Genomic DNA, 21,484 nt, shown 5'->3' on the forward strand with positions numbered 1-21,484 from the left:
ACTCAGCATGGAATTTCCAGAGAAGTCTTACTTCAAAACTTTATAAAGAACGAGAACCACACGGACTTCTGCAAGGGAGACTGAAGTCGCCAGAGCTTGAGCCAAAGGATAATGTGTGCCCAGCCTGCAGCTAACACCAAAGAGGTCAGGTGGCAGAAGGTCTTGTATGAGCCACAGCCCTTTCTTGATAACTATGTGGATCGGAGATTCCTCGAAGAGCTCCAGAAAAACATCTATGCCCGGAAATACCAATATTGGGCTGTGGTGTTTGAGTCCAGTGTGGTGATACAGCAGCTGTGCAGTGTCTGTGTTTTTGTGGTTATCTGGTGGTATATGGATGAGGGTCTTCTGGACCCTCAGTGGCTTTTTGGTACTGGCCTGGCTTCTTCACTGATTGGCTATGTTTTGTTTGATCTCATTGACAGAGGTGAAGGTCGGAAGAAGAGGGGGCAGACCCGGTAGGCTGACTTGAAGAGTGCCCTAGTCTTCATTACTTTCATATATGGCTTTTTGCCGGTGCTGAAAACCCTGACAGAGTCTGTCAGCACTGACACCATCTATGCCATGTCAGTGTTCATGCTGTTAGGTCACTTCATCTTCTTTGACTATGGCGCCAATGCTGCCATTGTATCCAGCACACTGTCCTTGAATATGGGCATCTTTGCTTCTGTCTGCCTGGCCTCCCGCCTGCCCTGATCCCTCCATGCCTTCATCATGGTGACATTTGCCATCCAGATTTTTGCCCTGTGGCCCATGTTACAGAAGAAACTGAAGGCATGTACGCCCCGCAGCTATGTGGGGGTCACACTGCTCTTTGCATTCTCAGCCTTAGGAGGCCTGCTGTCCATCAGTGCTGTGGGAGCCATACTCTTTGCCCTTCTGCTGGTTTGCATCTCATGTCTCTGCCCTTTCTACCTCATTCGCCTGCAGCTCTTTATAGAAAACATTCATGGGCTTTGGGATGAGGCGTAAATCAAAGAAGATTTGTCCAGGTTCCTCAGCTCAGTTGGGACCTGCATTCCGTTACTTAAACAAGCTGATAGACCAGCCTTCCAACTAGTAGAAGATTTGAAGGCACAGTTCCATTCTAGAAGTGGCACACTGATGTGGGTGGGAGATCAGAGATCAAAAGAAAATGTTAACAAAAGGCTTGGGTGGTGAAGGTGATTATCTTTCTGTTACCTTATGGATGAAAAAGCTTCCTGGGGCCCTCGAATTATTGCCTCTCGTTCTTCTCTGCAACAAATGAAGTGGTGTGGTTTCTATTTATTAAAAAAATAACAACACACACACACAAAAAAGAAAAGGGTGAAGAACTCTGGAAATAGTTCATATGGATAAATATAGGAGAATATTCTTACAATTTCTTTAAAAGGCAACAACTTTGTGGTCACTCATTTATGTAAGAAAATTTCAGCAAACTGTAGATAGATAATCTCCTCAATCTAAAAGGTATCTATAAAACATCATATTTGTGTTTAGTAAAAATTGAACATGTCCCTGGGAGTCAGAAACAAGGTAAGGATTTATGCTGTGACTGACCACTTTTAGTGGATATTGTACTTAAGTCCTGTCTTACAGCAGGGAGAAACTAATGGAGGGTATAGAGACTGGCAAGAAAGAAGTAAAATTTTTTATTTATGGGTGGCTTTATTGTTTATGTTAAAAATTCTAACAAATCTATGAAACAAACTACTAGCACTAATTAGTGAATTTAGCAAGGTCACAGGATACATGGTCAATATATTATAAAATCAATGTTATTTCTATATATAATAAAAACAACTAGAAAATAAAACTTTAGAACAATATTGTATGATACTATCTATTGCTGCATTTCAAATGACCACAGATGTAATGACTTAACACCACAATAAGCATTAAGTACCTCACATAGTTTCTATGGATGAGGGATTTGGGAAAAACTTAGCCGAGTGATTCTGGCTTGGGGTCTCTCAAGGGGTTGCAGTCAAGATGTCAGCCAGAGTGGCAGAGCTCTGAGAGTTGGACTGGAAGATCTACGCTCAAGAAGGCTTTCTGGCGTGGCTGAAAGCCACGTATTGGTGAGAGTGTTGCTGGATATTGATAAAAGGTCTCTGTTCCCCACCACATATGCCTCTCCTAGGACCTCATGGGTGTCTTCATGACGTGGCAGTAGCTTCCTTCAAAGTGAATGACAATCCAGAAGAGAAGCCACAGTTTCTTTCATGAGCCTTGGAAGTCCCACTCAGTCATCCCCATGATGTCCTCTTGGTCACTCAAGTCAGCTTTATTCAGTGGGGATGCCTGCACAAAGGCAAACATACAGAGTGAGTGAAAACCTTTGGGAACTTTCTTGGATAATGATTATCACAAATACTACTTATTATAACACCAAAAATATAGCTTTTAAATGCAGAAATAAACATAAAGTATATGAAAGATTCCGTGCTGAAAAATGCAAAGTATTGCCCAGGAAAATTGAAGAATTCCTCAATAAATGGAAAAATATGCTCTGTTAATGAATTAGAAGTCTTGCTGATGTAAAACTATCAATTCCCTCCCAAATTGATATATGATACAAGTTGATTAAAATCTAATAAGGCTTTTATGTAAAAATCGAAAAGCTGATTCAAGGACTTGTAAGGACATGCAAAAAAACTAAAATATCCTTGAAGACAATTGTAAGATATACAACTGTCTCTTTGCAAGACGTGTTACAAAACGACAGTACACTGTCAAGAAAGTGATAGACAACAAGGATAGCAGATAACAATCTAAATAGAGAATCCAAAAATATTCCTGTTTGTAAACAAGTTCTTTTGCTATTCAAAAAAGGACTGAGGCAATTTAATGCAGGAAAGTCTTTTTAACAAATAGTGTTGGAACAACTGGATAAATGCATTAAAGGAAAATGAATCTTGACCTCTCATTTCAAATGACACACAAAATAATTACATTAAGATGCATGATAGACTTAGAAGTTACAACCTTAAAAATTCTAGAGGAAAAAAAATAACAGAATATCCTGAGGGACTTTGGATAGACACTGATTTCTTAGAGAGGACATAACACTGAGCAGAAAAGAAAAATATGAAATTTGACTTCATCAAAATTAAAACCTAACAACAGCTTTAAGAAAATAAACATACAAGCCTCAAACTGTAAGAAATTTTGCATATATAAATAATATTAATTATATATATGCAAAGATTTGTATTTATAATATATAAAGACCTATTAAAACCCACTTTAAAAACAATAAATAGGTAAGAAATGAACAAAAACTTGAACTGGCCTTTCATAGAAGAAAATATATGAACAACCCAAAAGCACATGAAAATCTCAGTCAGTCATTGTCAAGGAAATGCTAATTAAAACTACAGTGAGCTACTACTGCACACCCTTCAGAATGACTAAATTAAAATACTGGCAATATCAATGTTTTCAAGATTGTAGAACTACTTGAAGTCTCAAATGTTGATGGTGGTAGTGTAAAATAGTGTATCCAATTCAGAATACAGTTTAGAATTTTCTTATAGCTAACATACATTTACCATACAATCTATCAGTTCTATTTTTAGTAATTTACTCAAGAGAAATGACAACATATGTCCAACAAAAAGACTTATGCTTGAAAGTTTATAACAGCTTTCTCATAGTAACAAAACACTGGAAATAGTCCAGATGTCTATCAACAGGAAAATGGAGAAACATATTGTAGTATATCCACAGAATGGAATGCTAATCAGAAATTAATAAAAGAATAAACTAATGGTACACAACAACGTGGATGAACCTTAAAAACATTATGATGAGTGAAAAAAGTTACACATGAAAGAATATATACTGTATGATTCTATTTATATGAAGTTTAAATACAGGCAAAACAAATCCATGGTTTTAGAAGGTGGAGTGATGGCTGATTATGAAAGGTGGAGTTTGACTTGACTGGATGGATGTGAGGGGATTTTCTGAGGTGATGTAAAAGTTCTATACTTAAATTGTTGTTCTATACTTAAATTGTTGTTGATAATTTATACAGACACATATATTCATCAGAACTCACTTAAGATCTGTGAATTTCATTGTAGGTAATATTTACCTCAATTTTTTTAAATGAGGAAAAAATTAATGAGTAAAACTAGTTAGGAGGTTTTTGCAAAAATTCAAGTGAGAGATGGTAGTGGGACCAACCGAAGTGGTGAACGTAGTTGCACAGGAGACGTGTTTTGGAGCATGCAGATAAGACTTCCTCGTTGGTTGTAAGAAATAAGGAAAAGAAAGGAATCAAGAGTTACAAAGGTGAGAGGCATCTACTTCCTTGGGAAATTTTCTTAAAGCTTAGCTCTTTATATTATGACTCATCATGCATCCATAAACCTTTGTACATTTTCTTCTGTTTGCCTTTGTTAGAAGGGGTCAGCATTTCCTGATTTGGAACATTAAAGCCAGTCTTTGATACTTTTGCCCTTAAGTCTCTTCTTTACCCTTTTTACCCTGGTCTCTTCTCTGTCAGGAGGAGTGGGAGATGTTGCTCTTCCCTCTGTCCTAGGCTGCCTTGCCAGACGATTCTGGTTGGGTTTGGCCAATGATAGAATTGTAGGCAGACTAAAATGTATTAGGGAGAGAGAAATCAGAATATTTCTCCTGTCTCATCATGGGAACATATCTCCAACAATGACTCTCCTTCGTGGCTCCAGCTTCCATGGGGTTAATCCCACCCCCAGGATCGCCTACCACGACATTGCCACTTTGGTTCTCCAGCCTAGTAATGACTCCTGTTGTTGATAATACTTAGGTTGCCTGGCAATCCCCTGTTGGCTTTTCATCATTTACATCACTTATGTGATCAATTTCCTATATTAAGTTCCTTCCATTTAAAAATCATAGTTTGATTTCTGTTTCCTGGGTTCAACTCAGGCTGTTATTGAGGAAAGGAACAGAGTAACACTGGGCCCTGCAAACTCTTAAGACTTGGTCCAGTTTGCTTATGATCCTTCTTACTGTGCATTGCACATATGCATGAAAGACTCAACTTTTGTGTTTTTGTAAGAAAGGTCAACTTAATAATAACATCCACTATGCCTTAAGACTGTTGTAAGCAACATTTTGTTATCAAATTTTTCTCCTTAACATGTATAGAAATTAACTTAGAGCTTCACTCAGAAAAAAATTGTTCCGTAAATGTTTGCTGTTATCACCTGTGAAGCTTCTTGTACTACTATTCATCAATAAAATATCCTTTGGAATTCTGTAGTTCTGAAGACAACACATTTATAATTAATCTTAAGCCTAGGGAGTTCATATATAAATAGTTACTTTAAGAATATTATTTAATGAATATCACATAGGAAGAAAGAGAGAAGGTGCCTAATAAACTAAAAATGCAGTTGCTTAAAAATATATTTAAAGGTTTGGAATGATGAAAATCTCTAGAAAGTATAACTTGGTGTTGTACAACATTGTGAATGTTATTAATGCCACTGAACTGCATACTTTAAAATGCCATGTATATTTTACTGCAAAAAAAGTAAAAAAAAAAAAAAAAGTAAAACTAAAGAAAGCAGAAAATATAGACGAGGGATATCTGACAATTGTCTTTTTAAAGATAATGGTTTAAAATATATGTGTAAAAATGTGTTAGTCTAATGTTCTTAAATTTTAGAGCATAATAACAAAGAAAATGTAAAGGAAAATGAGGCATAGTTTATTTCTTTTCCACTTCCACCATCTGTTCACATTAGCCACAAAGAAACACCCTTATAAAATTCATTAAACTACTGAGTTATAATTCAATGTGGTAATAAGTCTTCAACACAATGTACACAATCGACAAATGACTATGGCAATGACATCATTGTAATGGTCATAATTACATGACAATTCAGATATTTGATCATTCAAAACATCAGTAAAATAACTATTCTTCTTTCTTGTCAGCCTCTAAATACCTCTATTCATTCTGTATTCAAGAATCTGTGGCTTTTAGGAAAGAGATAGAAACCCAGTGATGCTGGAGACAAAGCTGGGAGAAGGGGAGGAGAGTGGGTTTTGGGAGACAGCAGGAAAAAACACTGCACCAGGCACCCTGAGAGCAGAGAGAGGGAGATGAATGTGCATGAAGCCAGCCTAATTATTGCAAAGTGAAAGGTCATCAAAATCAATTTGCAGCATGATGTACAAAGGTCGTTATCAGCCTCAGATTTTCTCTGCCCATTTAAAACACAATAAAAATAAAGTGAGTGCTTTAATAACTATGATTAAGTAAATAAAAAAGCATATCATTGAACCATCTGTTTAAATATTTGTGCTACCTTAGTTTTACTCAAAACAGCATGAAAGATGAGCAGTGAGGCAATTTTTTTTCTGTTTGTTTGCTTTTAAAATCCTGACATTTTCTCCACTGGTTGCCAAGATTTATAACACAGATGAAAGAGCTCCTCTAAAATTACTGCCCTTTGAAATCAATAGCACAGTATTTGTAACGACTTTCTTTTTATTAGAGAGCACTTCATTATTATTTTTATTATAATTTTATGGGACAGTCTGGAACAGAATTCATCATTCACTTATTTGAAGTATCCCACTTACTCAATGGCACAGATGGCCTGATCTGAGGAGATTTAATCATCCTACGGTAGGGCTGCCTTGATGCTATATAAATGCAAACCATGAGAGAGAGAGGAAGCAATGGACAACAATAACGTTGTCTTAGGCACTATTAGGGACTCTGTGAAAGCTAATTCATTTGAGAACTTTGGAAATTATAGTTATAAAGCTGCATCTTCTTACTTTTCCTCTAAAAGTTAATATAATACTAGTACCATATGGAGCAGGGCTTTTGAAATTTTTAACTATCAGTAAAAATATATATTTTACATTATGACTCAACACACACACGTATTCACACATATACTGAAACAAATATTTTAAGAAGCAGTATTTGTCATTATTATATGTGATTCAGAAAGCTATTTTGGAATTTATTCTTTAAAAAAAATGCCAGTCATAATCTACTGAACTGTTCTAATAAATGAATCTGGATCCTCTTATGAAAAACAGATTTAGGTTCTTTTGTGTTTTAAATGAAATAATGTATGTGAGTCCTCAGTGTATATCTGGCACATGGTATACATTTGATATTTATAGTAGTTATTATGAGAAATGTCTTGAACAGATTTTGCACTTTACCACAGTTTAAAGCAACCAGGAAATGATCTGACTATAGAAGTGGCTTCTCTGAAATTTCTTTTCTGTTCATATTGTCCTATTCTTGATTCAATTATCTAGTTTTGAAAAATTATCCAGTTGATTTTATATAGCAGAAGGCCTAGATTGTAGACAGGGAAAAAATGAAAAAAGAAAGATAAATATGAAATATGAGAAATATTTCACATTTAATAAATATGAAAAAGAAAGATCAGTGAAAGACTGGGATTTCCTTTCTACCATCAGCTTCCTATTTCACTTTGTTGTTAGTTCTTGCCTGTATCATATGATGTAGACAAAAGGGGGAGAATTAAGTTCCATAAAAGTACATTTCTATAAAGGAGTTTTAAAAATCTGTAAACTATGACCATAAGGAAAGACAAAAAAGAAAGAAAAAGATAAAGTAGATGCACAAATAGGAACAAAATGAGGAATTTTCTAACTTTTGACTATGTTTAATTCATTCACTTTACATAAACCTGGAAGGAGACTTTTGAAATCTTTTAGCTAACTGAAATATTTTCATCCTTAATTTATTCATGTAATAAATATATATTTATTAAAAACCTATGTTTCTACCATAAGAGTCTAAGATTTTACTTAATTATTTTTTGTTGAAAAAATTATCCTTTCTAAAATGTCAAATTTTCTGCCTCACCTATGATAATTTAACCACAGACCAAGAAAATACAAGTAAATACCAAGTAAATACACTGTTCATGAATTTTCCTGAAATTTGTTCTTTCAGTTGAGAGTGAGAATCTAAAAATCACAATAGAAGGAAATTTGAGCTAGACAACATTAATCTGGATTACCACTACTGAGAACCATACAAAGTGCCTTTTTAGGGAGATCAATTACCAAACATCAAGAAGGGATCATAAAAATCAATAGAAAAGGCAGAAAGGAGTGCTTCCTTTTCTTTCTTTCTTTTTTTTTTTTTGAGGATTATTTTATTTATATATTCTTCTTCTTCTTCTTCTTCTTTTAACAGTAGGTCCTTGTTGATTATCTGTTTTAAATCTATCAGTGTGTACTTGTCAGTCCCAAACTCCCAATCTATCCCTCCCCTCAGTCCTTCTCCTCTTCTAACCATAAGTCCATTTTCTAAGTCTGTGAATCTCTTTCTGTTTTGTAAATAAGTTCATTTGTATAGTATTTTTAATTCCATATATAAGCAATGTCATAGATATTTGTCTTTGTCTGTCTGACTTATTACACTAATGATAATCTCTGGTCCATCATGTTGCTGCAAATGGCATATTTCAGTCTTTTTAATGGCCCAGTAATAGTCTATTGTATATATGTACTACATCTTCTTTATTCATTCATCTGTCAATGGACATTTATGTTCCTTCCACATTTTGGCTATTATAAATAGTGCCTCAGTGAACATTAGGGTGTGTGTATCCTTTTGCATCATGCTTTTCTCTGGATACGTGTTCAGGTGTGGGATTGCTGAATCATATGGTGTCTTTATTCTTAGTTTTTTTTTTTTTTTTTTTTATGGAACCTCCATACTGTTCTCCATAGTGGTTGTACCAATTTACATTCTCACCAATAGTATAGGAGAGTTCCCTTTTCTCCACACCCCCTCCAGCTTTTACTATTTGTAAATTTTTTGATGATGACCATTCCTGTTCTATGTAGACCGATGTAATTTCCATCCAGAAGAGGAAAAGATGAAAACTTTTTATTACCTCTTTGTTGTGGACCAAATGTTTATGTTCCCCCTATGGACAGAGGAGTCTGACAGGCTACAGTCTATGGGGTCACAAGAGTCGGACACGACTTAGCAACTAAACCACCACCACCAATATTCATGTCTCACAGCCCTAATCCCCAATGTGGTGGTGTTGGAGATGGAAACGTTGGGAGGTAATTGGGTTTTAGATGAGATCATGAGGGTGGGGCTCCCATGATACATGGGAGTAATGTCCTTATAAGAAGAGGAAGAGAAACCAGCATTCTTTCTCCATCATGTGAAGTCATGGTGAAAAGGTTGCTGTCTAAAAGCCAGGAAGAGGAACTCTCACCAGAAACCAAATATGTCAACACCTACCAGCATACAAAGCCTTTGACTGTGTGGATCACAACAAACTGTGGAAAATTCTGAAAGAGATGGGAATACCAGACCACCTGACCTGCCTCTTGAGAAACCTGTATGCAGGTCAGGAAGCAACAGTTAGAACTGGACATGGAACAACAGACTGGTTCCAAATAGGAAAAGGAGTACGTCAAGGCTGTATATTGTCACCCTGCTTATTTAACTTATATGCAGAGTATATCATGAGAAACGCTGGGCTGGAGGAAGCACAAGCTGGAATCAAGATTGCCAGGAGAAATATCAATAACCTCAAATATGCAGATGATACCACCCTTATGGCAGAAAGTGAAGAAGAACTAAAGAGCCTCTTGATGAAAGTGAAAGAGGAGAGTGAAAAAGTTGGCTTAAAGCTCAACATTCAGAAAACTAAGATCATGGCATTTGGTGCTATCACTTCATGGCAGATAGATGGGGAAACAGTGGAAACAGTGGCTGACTTTATTTTTCTGGGCTCCAAAATCACTGCACATGGTGATTGCACCCATGAAATTAAAAGACACTTACTCCTTGGAAGGAAAGTTATGACCAGCCTAGACAGCATATTAAAAAGCAGAGACATTACTTTGCCAACAAAGGTCTGTCTAGTCAAGGCTATGGTTTTTCCAATGGTCATGTATGGATGTGAGAGTTGGACTATAAAGAAAGCTGAGCACTGAAGAATTGATGCTTTTGAACTGTGGTGTTAGAGAAGACTCTTGAGAGTCCCTTGGACTGCAAGGAGATCTAACCAGTCCATCCTAAAGGAGATCAGTCCTGGGTGTTCATTGGAAGGACTGATATTGAAGCTGAAACTCCAATACTTTGGCCACCTCATGCAAAGAGCTGACTCATTTGAAAAGACCCTGATGCTGGGAAAGATTGAGGGCAGGAGGACAAGGGGACGACAGAGGATGAGATGGTTGGATGGCATCATTGACTCAATGGGCATGGGTTTGGGTGGACTCCCGGAGTTAGTGATGGACAGGGAGGCCTGGCGTGCTGCAGTTCATGGGGTTGCAGAGTCTGACACAACTGAGTGACTGAACTAACTAACCAGAATACATCTTTAATATCTGATATTTGATAAGGGTTGATGAAATTTTACCTCATTAGCTTTACTATAGTCATTGACATAGAAGATGTAAACTTTATACTGACCAATGTAATGACAATAAGTTAATAACAGAATTTATGAATGGCCTACAAAAGTGATGAGCCAGGCCAGGCAGAGGGTGCTTCTGAAGAAATGAAGGAATAAGAGTTCTGTATGCAGGAATACATATGGATTATGCATTAGCAGGAGCACATAGATGTAGGTAGGAAGGAAAAATGTCAAGCATTTTTCTAATTATTGGCTTTTATTTTTATAATCACATTTTTGCTAAAAGTAGCCATTCAGAAACCTCAAGTTCTCATTTTTAAAATTTACATTGAAAAGAATTTCAGCAAAAGCTGGAGTTTATAATGCACTGCTTAATGAGCATAGAGTTGATTAAATTAAAAGCTAATGACATGGAGGCCTTAAACACTGAAGCCCAACTGCAGAGGTGAAATGATCAGAAGAGGAGACACAGAGTAGAGCATCAATCTTCCATCCCCCCTTTGCTGAATGAAGACAGGATTTCTCATGGTGGCTCTGATTAATAAGGAATCTGAAGTAGAAAGAGTCTGTCCATGAAAGTGAGCTCTTCTCAGGTTGATCCTAGCCATCTGGCGGTTGTAGCCACCCACTATGGTTAAGCACTTGATCACAAAATGGAGGTGTCACAATTAAGCAGAGAGAGGAATTTAGGTTTAGCACAGACAGTCATTGTAGTATGGTCTGATGTAGGCATCCAGGCTCTGGATTGAAATTGCCTGGGATCAAATTCTTGCTCTGTTCATTATAGTTGTATATGACAACTGAGTCTTGACTTTCTTATCTGAAAAATGGGGAAAAACATCTCACAAGGTTTTTGGAAAAATTAAACGAGATCATCCACGTAAGTGCTAGAATCAGGCAATCTTTTCTACTTCTTGGACCCCACTTCAAAAACATTATTCAGAGAAGGGGTCGTGAAACCAAAAATTAAAAAGTGAGACGACATCTAGTCCAAGATAAAATAAAGCCCAGAAAGATTAAAATCCCTGCCTAAGATTATACCATCGTTGGTAAAAGTCAAAAGCCAAAACCCAACTCTTCTGACTTTGGTTCCTCTGCTTGGTTTCCAATGAAGAGGAACACTTCTACCATGCAAATTAGACAGTCGTTCTCCCTTTCCTTTTTTTTTTTTTTTGTTCATATCTTGCCTACATCACTATTCTTAACACATTTTTTTTTATTGTCAGCAGTTTCATATTTTCCTAGCACATTGTTGTAAGCTTTGATTCTCCCTGAAGCAAATGAAGTTTGAAGTCAGCAGTTCCCTGACCATAATTAGGCATTTAATTAATACTATTGTAAAATGTGCTTTTCTCTTTGAATAGAGACTGAGCATGACAGTATCCTCACCGCAGAAGGGTGGCTCACAGTGCCTTCCTTTACATCTGACCTTGGAGATGAGGCCCCCAAGTTACTTCCTAAACATGTTTTCTAGTCCCTCTCTGTTTCTGATATTTACTTCTTTGTGAACCCACCCTATGAGTCCATACCTACTTTATGGGAAAAGATGGGAAGGTTAAGGAACCCTCTCCTATTTCTTGATTTTTCATTGTTGGCACATGGATTTTAATTGTCACAGTTGCTTCAGAAAAGTTTAGTTAACAATACCTATGTACTTCTTACTTCTCCCCAGCCCTATTCTTCATGCTTTGCTGAATAACTCAAGGATAAAAAATGAGTTTCACTAGAAAATAGTTTTTTCGGTATAATAATTTGTGCTTTATGTCATATTATAGTGGTGAGTGTAAATTTATCTTTGAACCATGTTTTATTAACTTTTTCCTCCAAAGAGTTACATCAAAGAGTCTATAAATAAATGATGTGCTCAGCCTGCTAGTTCTTACATGCATACCAATTACATACATTGGTTTCAAAACACGTAGTCAGTACTTTAAACAACCATGATAATATCACAAACTAAAATATTCAACATCTCCATCTCAGTATGCTGTCACCATGCAGACAACGATTAGAATTGGTAATCAGTTCTACTGCTGGTAAGTTGAGTGGTATGATGCATTTTATATCCATGCTGTGTTAAACTCAATTAACATTCTAACATAGTATATTTCAAAGACACTCACCTAATCTCAGAGAACAATGAATTTATTTATTTCATGTTAAAAGCTCTTACATTTTATGAAGGGTTCTTGAAGCAAAGATATTTATTGTCACAATAATATTTAAATTAGAGCTTCTGAAGAAATGCAAAAAAAAATACCCTTAGTTTAAAATTCCTACTGTAAGTGATGCATGTCATTACTGTGGAAGAAGAAAAGAACTTCACAAGCTATAAATTTTCAGAATTTTATAATCATATAGAGATCCTACTTCCTTACAAATAATGCATTTCAAAGAAGCCTTAGGTAATGTTAAATTAACATTAACTGTGATTTTTTTTTTTTGGTATACCCCTCAAAAGTACACTTGAAATATAATCATATGAGAGTAAAATTTTAGGTGATATACATATATACGTATATTTAGCTACTTGTTTATTTACATGCCAGAGTGTCATCTCTAATCACTAATAAATAAACCAATTATAGAATAAAATTCATATATGAAATAAAATTATACAATGTTCTATTTATACACATACATATATATGTAGATACACATGTATATACATATACATGTGTATATACACACACATATATGTGTGCGTATTATGCCTTGGTTTCTTCATTAATATTTTAACAGTACATAATAAGCTACCCAGTGTCAGATTATTTACTTATTCAGAATAATAATGGCTAAATAATTAGGAAGTTAAAAGATCAGGAGGTTTTCAGGGAAAACTACCAGATGTAACTAGTATACTGATCTGAAGTTTATATTAAGCATCAACTGTCAGGCCAGTGGGATGACTCTGCCAACATGATGGCAGAACATCTGGATAAAAAAATGAATGGTGCTGTCACATTATCCATCTGTTTTATCTACACAGTGTGAACAGTCATATAGAAACACAGGCTGGTTAGCACACTATAGACAAAACATCCCAAATTTAAAGTTATTTCAGAATTAACATCTGGATAGTGAGACATTTTTTGTTTTTACATCTGTATGTTTGCAAGTTGCCTAGACGCAGCTCTGATATAAAAGATTACCATTGCATTTCTTTTTAAATTTTTGTCATTTATAGTTCATTTGATATTATCTTCTTTTAATCATATCTGCTGAAACCACATTGATATCTGGGGACATATATCAATGAAAACCCAAAGAGATGAAAATTGAAGTGTTTTATATTTCATAAAAATTTTATTGAAAATTTTTAAAAGGAAAAAAAAATAATAATGAATATAAGGTTAACATTTTGCTTCAAAGTTGTTTCCCTGATTGAGTCAGTGTATTGAACCTGGCAGTGACAGTCAGAATTCTGTTTGGGGGAGGTAAATATTTTAATGCTATCTCAGTGTGTGTGGGAAAATGTTTTAAAAAAATGTGGAAGACAAAGTTCTTTGCATTTCCATTATTTCTTCAAGTTTGATGACCTATGAAAATTTACTTTATCACTCTTAGGAGCCAGTCTGAAATATTTAACCCTGCAAAATAGAATATAATGTAATTAGTGATAATAGGTTGATGATATGAAAACCCAGAAAGAAAAGGAAACTGCCATGATTTCACATGCAGTTTTTAATTTTCCTACAAAGTAGGACTACATTAAAATAGATTATTTTTCTGAAGATCTGTTGCTGGACAAGACACATTTCAGTCTACATTCTTGTATGTCTTAAACAAATGCTAACTCTCTGTAGAAAAAATTATATTTAAAATTTAATACCAGGATAATAATTCTCTGTGATCCACTACTCTTTCTCAGGAGAAAAAAATATATCTCTTTTATTTCTTGTTCAGTAGTGACATTTCTGAAGAAAGCATTTGTTTCAGCCAATTTATTTTTGTAGCAAGCTTGATTTTATGTAGCATCACATGGCTCAGTTCAATTGATATCTTTTTTGGTGTTAGCAGGCACATCTCCAGAACAAAATTAAGGTCCAACTTGGGAACTAAATGCAAGTATCTTCAACTGTGCATTTAAAATAAAGAAGATCCAAGACACATTGATCAAAATATTAGCATGAACCCAGCATAAATCCAAACCTGTTTGCTTGGCAGAAAAGTAGTACAACCCTGTGCCCAGCCCACTCTAGCAGAAGATTTTATTGATTCAATTGCCTGGAGTGTATTGGGCCACTGTATCCATAAAAATAATAATTAAGCTATGGGATTATTACATTCCACATCTTAGCACCTGAAGTATGCTCAGAGAATTGATTAATATTTCTATTTATATGTCTGTTTTCAGTTGTTAAATAAGGTACCTACAGGCCATCCATCATCTTTCATTTCCATTTTATTTTTATCACTACCTCTATTAAAAGAGAATCAAGAAAGCAATGGAGGCTCCTTTCTAATAAAACAATAGAAAGACCTAACTCCTGAATGTGTTTTTCAGATTGAAATCTTCCAGCTTTAATTGCATTTTCATTTGAAAGTGATGAGTTGTAGTCATGCTGATTAATTCCACATATAGCATAATGGAAAGGGGATGTGAATAACACACCTTCTAAAGTTTGTGTTTTAAGCAGTGCTCACAACTCAACCTCCCATGGGTCCAGGGAATCCCTTGTCCTAATAGGACCAAGGGCACTTCCCCACGGACATGAAGATCCCTAGATCTGGAAGCTGTCTTTCCCAGGAAACTATCAAAAACAGCTGTGATGTAAACTAAGACTGCCTGGCACCCTCAAACTGCTTGTACCCACATTAGCACTGCCACTCTCCTGTCAACCCTGTAAGAATGGAGAACAACTGGAACGAAAATCCATTCTACATCTAGCAAACTGTCTAGAGCTCTTAATGAAGTGCCAAGGACTACAGAAATTCTCTTCATCGTCATCCTTGCTTTGAAAATTTCCCTAATCGTCCATACAATGTAACCTGGTGGAATATTTTTTCAAATTCAGCTGCACAACAGATAATGATTATAAAGAAAGCCACCTTACTTGATAAGTAGTAGACTGCATTCCTGTTAGAGGCAAGAGGGAGGCTCTCCAAGACCGAGTCGAGACCCAGCGAAGATGTAAGGCAGGAGGGGGGCGGTAGGGAAGCTTCTTTATCACATTTGAGGGGTGAGAGTTTGAGTCAAAAATGTAGGCTGGCTCAAGTGCTTTGTTGTTCTCTGGTGCTTGTTGAAAAGGTCAGTTTTCATTCCAGTCCCAAAGAAAGGCAATGTCAAAGAATGCTCAAACTACTGCACAATTGCACTCATCTCACACACTAGTAAAGTAATGCTCAAAATTCTCCAAGCCAGGCTTCAACAATATGTGAACCATGAACTTCCAGATGTTCAAGCTGGTTTTAGAAAAGGCAGAGGAACCAGAGATCAAATTGCCAACATATGTTGGACCATCGAAAAAGCAAGAGAGTTTCAGAAAAATATCTACTTCTGCTTTATTGACTATGTCAAAGCCTTTGACTGTGTGGATCACAACAAACTGTGGAAAATTCTGAAAGAGAAAGGAATAGCAGACCACCTGACCTGCCTCCTGAGAAACCTGTATGCAGGTCAGGAAGCAACAGTTAGAACTGGACATGGAACAACAGACTGGTTCCAAATAGGAAAAGGAATATGTCAAGGTTGTATCTTGCCACCCTGCTTATTTAACTTCTATGCAAAGTACATCATGAGAAACACTGGACTGGATGAAGCAGAAGCTGGGATCAAGACTGCCGAGAGAAATGTCAATAACCTCAGATATGCAGATGACACCACCCTTATGACAGAAAGCAAAGAACTAAAGATTCTCTTGATGAAAGTGAAAGAGGAGAGTGAAAAAGTTGGCTTAAATCTCAACATTCAGAAAACTAAGATAATGGCATTTGGTCCCATCACTTCATGGCAAATTGCTGGGCAAACAGTGGCAGACTTTATTTTTTGGGGCTCCAAAATCACTGCAGATGGTGACTGCAGCCATGAAATTAAAAGACGCTTACTCCTTGGAAGAAAAGCTATCACCAACCTAGACAGCATATTAAAAAGCAGAGACATTACTTTGTCAACAAGGTCCATCTAGTCAAGGCTAGTAGTCATGTATAGATGTGAGAGTTGGACTATAAAGAAAGCTGAGCGCTGAAGAATTGATGCTTTTGAACTGTGGTGCTGGAGAACACTCGAGAGTCCCTTGGACTGCAAAGAGATCCAACCAGTCCATCCTAAAGGAAATCAGTCCTGAATATTCATTGGAAGGACTGATGTTGAAGCTGAAACTCCAATACTTTGGCCACCTAACTCATTTGAAAAGACCCTGATGCTGGGAGAGATTGAACACGGGAGGAGAAGGGGACAGCAGAGGATGAGATGGTTGGATGGCATCACCAACTCAATGGACATGAATTTGAGTAAACTCTGGGAGTTGGTGATGGACAGAGAGGCCTGGCGTGCTGCAGTTCATGGGGTTGCAAAGAGTCAGACACGGCTGAGCAAATGAACTAAACTGTGCTTGTTGAAGATAAAGGCTATAAGTTGCCAGGAGGAACTTCAAAGGGAGTTGGAGAGAATCATAAAAACCAAATAATTAACTCAGGTGAGTGCCTGGGACAGGAAGTCTACAATAACTAAGCAGGGTAATGAGGGAATGAGAACCAGGTAGCAAGACTATGTAGAATCAAGAAACTATGAATCATCCAGCAAACCAGACCTAGTAACAATAGAGCCTTATAAACAACAAAAACAAACAAACAAATCAAAGTGAAAATGGTCAGAGAGAGAGAGAACCTGTCACAGTTTTGGAAGAAAAGCAAGCATCACTGACAGCTTATTGGTTGTTGGCTATAAAAGCAATAATGATGTGTTCTGATTCCTGATGTCTACTATCTAAAATGGTTTGCTCATTATCATTGAGGAAGCTACCCATCCTAGGGAGAGGGGTGGAATGGAAAAGACCTTTCAAAATAGAATATCATATGTCCCAGTCTGGGTGGGACCATCTCAGATTTTGACTTTGTCCTGGTGTAATCATCAGTAGCACCTCCCTTCACTCTAAAAATAGAATCCTGATTTCAATGTCACACTTTATGGTCATCTTACTAGGAGGGCTCCAGCTGACAGAAAAGAGGGAAGGAAATCAGGAGACGATTATTATCCATTTATGCAACAAGTATATATTGATCATTTACTCTGTGCCAGGCTCTGGTGATACTGCTGTAAATTACATAACTATGTCTGCTCCTTTCACAGAACAGCCACATAACAGGGAATAAAAATAGCTAAAAGGGAAAGTGAATACCAGACATAGTCTGATTAAAACTAATTTAATAAAGGATAACCAAGTGGCAATTAGAGACTGTTATCAGAAAAATAATATAAATATTCCAAAAAGCATGAAATCTAAAAAATCAAAAGCTGAAAAGAAGATGTATTATTGACCTTCTAGCCCTTATAGAGAATTGGACAATGTATTCCCTGTTTGCTCTTCACCCCAGCTTGAGGTATGAGTTGGTAAAAGTTCCCTTTCATAGATAAAGGATTGATTTAATCTGTCAGTCTCTCCATCTACAGATATTTATTAGTTCCTACAGTGCTCAGAGTAGTTTGCCAGCTGGGAATATAATAGTGAACCAACAGGCAGGCCTTAACCTCACAGAGCTGAGTTAGTTGAGTTCTGAGTAGTCAGAATTATCCTAAATACTTAGAGACCAGCATTATTGAACACCTAAAAGTCAAACCAAGCACAATCATTTTTTGAAAGTAGTTTCTATTTTGTATTTTTAAAAAGGAACTGATGTAGTTACCATTATGTATATATATATGTATATATGTACATATATATATTACTTTTCTAGGCATCCTTTGCTAGTTTTACACATTACTCTTGTCTTTTTGCTGAAGAACATGTGGTATATCAGAGCATGGGCTGCTGCTGCTGCTGCTGCTAAGTTGCTTCAGTCGTCTCCGACTCTGTGCGACCCCATAGACGGCAGCCCACCAGGCTCTGCTGTCCCTGGGATTCTCCAGGCAAGAACACTGGAGTGGGTGGCCATTTCCTTCTCCAATGCACAAAAATGAAAAGTGAAAGTGAAGTCACTCAGTCATGTCCGACTCTTCGCAACCCCATAGACTGCAGCCTACCAGGCTCCTTCGTCCACGGGATTTTCCAGGCAAGAGTACTGGAGTGGGTTGCCATTGCCTTCTCTGATCAGAGCATGAGCGGGCAAGCATTTATTTTGTGCTTAAGAACTGGAAGTTTCTTTATGCAGCCCCATGTCTGACATTTTGCCCAGAGGGATTTCCTACCTCTCTGTTTATCCATTCCCTTTGGCCTCCTGCTGCCTAGATAGCACCCAGTTCAGCTTACCTCCAATTGCTGTCCTCTGAGATCAGGGAAGGATTGCAGAGAATTTACGACTCTCCTCACACCACTGCTGCTCCTCCACCTGGTCTCATTAACAGCATCCCATCCTAAGCCTTCACCAGTCTCTGCCTACACACCACCCACCTTCCCTCCTATCACAACATCCAAGATAGCAAGGGTCAAGAGGATCTCCTGTCGCTTTAAACATACACAATACGTAGGAGACTTGTTCTACTTAGAATGGAAAATTATGCCAGGGACAAAGTCAACACAAAGAAACAAACAACAGAAAATAGAAAGAGAAATTGGTAAGTGCAGCTCCGTGAACCTGACAGCTCTTTCCTTCAGGGTTGCAGATGATCTGTGGGTGTCCCTCTTGGTGTCTATCCATCCTACATATGGAAATGGAGGTGGATTGAATTCATCAGGTAACTTTTCTGACATGGAAAGTTTGTAGATGTCAAGTAGCTCCATCTGACTTACAGGACAGACAAAAGCAAGTCATTCCATAGGCTGAAAATAAACAACAAAACAAAACTATGTTGCTTTTTCTCCCAGAATGTAATCCACACAAAATGTCCTGTGTGATTCCAAAATTTCCAGAGTAGAAATGGATGATTTAATATGTCAGGGACCTCATTATTTCATAAAGAAAGAAAGTACACCTCAAGATATTCTAATTCCACACGTGAACAACAAAATACTGTCTTGTCTCCTGGTGACAGGCGGCGAGGGGTCTCCAGTCCAGGCCCAGAAGATTCGGTCGCACTGGCCACATTCTCCCTGAGTCTCTACTTGGAGCTCAGCTGAGCACCAGGCAGGGAGACACCAACAGAGCCCAGCTTTGCTGCCTGAGGTTTTGTTATTGAGCTTAGCAGTGGGCAGCCCCTATTACAGAGCTGTTGCTGTGCGCTATTACCCACCCCTACCCCCGTTACCAGGCAACGGTTACCACGAGACTATTAAGAGTCTTGTTCAGCCATTGGTTGGTGCTGCAGTGGGCCGCCTGCCGCAGGCACCAACTGTCAAGGAACAACCGTTAGTGGTCCTGCTCAGCCATTGGTCCGTGACAGTGGGCCCCTCCCCCAAGCAACCAACTATCAATGAGCGACCGTTAGTGGACGGCGCAGCCAATGGTCAGCAGACTGGTGGTCGTCAGGTGGAGAGTGAGGTAAGAGGCGGATCCCGGCCTTCTCCCCTATGCCCTCCGGCTTATCCGGCCCTAGGTCAGCCGGTGAGTGGGGGTCCCAGGGAGCAGGCTGGGGACTGTCCTGCAGGGCTCCAGACCCCTCAGTAAGGCTCTGAACCTCTCCCCGGTCTCCACCTCTGCGGCATAATGACAATGGCAGTCCGCATAGGATGCAACCTGTGGGACCTGGCCCCTCCCATTGTGCATTTGGGCAGCCTGAGGAGCCTGAGGGACAGTTGGGTCCCGGGTGCCTGGCTCCCTCAGCAAGACAGCTGGGCAGGGTCTAGGGACCTAGCCCTGAGGGAGCCGCCAGCTGAGATCTGCCTCCTTTTAGCCAGGACTGGGACCTCAGGGGGGGAAAGTTGTGCCTCGGGACCTTGCTCTTCCTTGTTAAGACAGAGAATGACATTATTTACAGGAACATCTTTACCTGACCATGACCGGACCTTGAAAACAAAGGATGTGACACGAAGAAGTTTCTAACAACTAACCACGCCCTCCTTCACCTTTCCTAAAAAGGGCTTCACTGAAAGCTTGCAGGGAGTTTGGGGGTTTTAAGGCATGAGGCACCCATCTCTTGGCATGGCCCTGCACTAAACCTTTCTCTGTGCCATGTTCCTCCAGAAGAGAGCCGTTCAGTTTTTCAGAGAGTTCTGGGGTCAGAGTTGAGTGGAATGCAAGCAGAAGGGAGGCTTTGGCCTTATTGTAAATTTTTAAATGTCATCATAACATTATTTAATCAAATGTAGTTTTTTTTTTTTTTTAAGAGAGGAAAAATCCCTGTTATTTTCCTGGTAGAATGAAACAGCTCAGAATGGTATATTTAGGCAATTTAAAAACATTTATTATTTACGTAAAAACCAAATACAATAAATCTGTCCTATTGTGTGTCAGTCCATGCTGTGGAGCTGCCACAATGTTATTGCAGATAATGCATATTAAAAAGTATGAAATTAATGCACACTAGCTGAATTGTGAATCTAGCTGAATTTAAATCAGCCATTTAAAAAATAAAAAAAAACCATCATGTGAAAAATAAAAGAGTCTCCTGAAATTAAGTTAATGTTGTTCCATGCTACCACTGGGCTTTCCAGGAGGTGCTAGTGGTAAAGAACCTGCCTGCCAATGCAGGTAGCTATAAGAGACAAGAGTTCGATCTCTGGGTCAGGAAGATCCCCTGGAGGAGGGCACGACAACCCATTCCAGTATTCTTGCTTGGAGAATCCCCATGGACAGAGGAACCTGGTGGGCTACAGTACATAGGGTCGTAAAGAGTCAGACACAACTGAAGCGACTTAGCATGCACACTACCAATACTAAAGGCTGTTATTTTTTTAAAATCTGTGTGTAACTATATTTCCTCCCCAAAAGACGGAATCTGTTTAGATTAACCTGAGTACATAACTATCTGATAAACTCCAGTTGGTGTAGTTTCAAACTACTGGCTGATTTCTAAAAAAAAAAAAACTCTTGTAACTAAACTCTTAAAACCATTCAGTTCCTTTTGTTTT

General features: G+C 37.9%; 2 long non-coding RNA genes across 25 annotated transcripts in view; one reads left to right on the forward strand and one right to left on the reverse strand.

Moving 5' to 3' along the window:
* The window catches only part of LOC145509733 (uncharacterized), a 1,421,207-nt gene that overhangs the window by 891,503 nt on the left and 508,220 nt on the right, over nucleotides 1-21,484 (forward strand). For 19 of the 24 annotated variants that reach the window (XR_014056338.1, XR_014056346.1, XR_014056356.1 and 16 more), the window contains exon 1: nucleotides 19,911-19,955. The exons of 2 other annotated variants lie outside the window; for them this stretch is intronic. This is a non-coding gene — a long non-coding RNA (uncharacterized LOC145509733). Of the gene's footprint in view, nucleotides 1-19,910; nucleotides 20,019-21,484 lie in introns of those variants that run through there. 3 more of the 24 variants (XR_014056343.1, XR_014056365.1, XR_014056367.1) reach the window with 1 other exon arrangement.
* On the reverse strand, nucleotides 1,631-19,717 carry LOC145509736 (uncharacterized). Its single transcript, XR_014056371.1, has 4 exons — nucleotides 19,450-19,717; nucleotides 19,113-19,297; nucleotides 4,479-4,590; nucleotides 1,631-2,286 (listed from the first exon to the last, which is right to left on the reverse strand). It is a non-coding gene; the product is annotated as an uncharacterized LOC145509736 (long non-coding RNA).

This window comes from Giraffa tippelskirchi, chromosome 6 (assembly GCF_054371585.1).
Source record: "Giraffa tippelskirchi isolate mGirTip1 chromosome 6, T2T-mGirTip1v1.2.pri, whole genome shotgun sequence".
Taxonomy (NCBI): domain Eukaryota; kingdom Metazoa; phylum Chordata; class Mammalia; order Artiodactyla; family Giraffidae; genus Giraffa; species Giraffa tippelskirchi.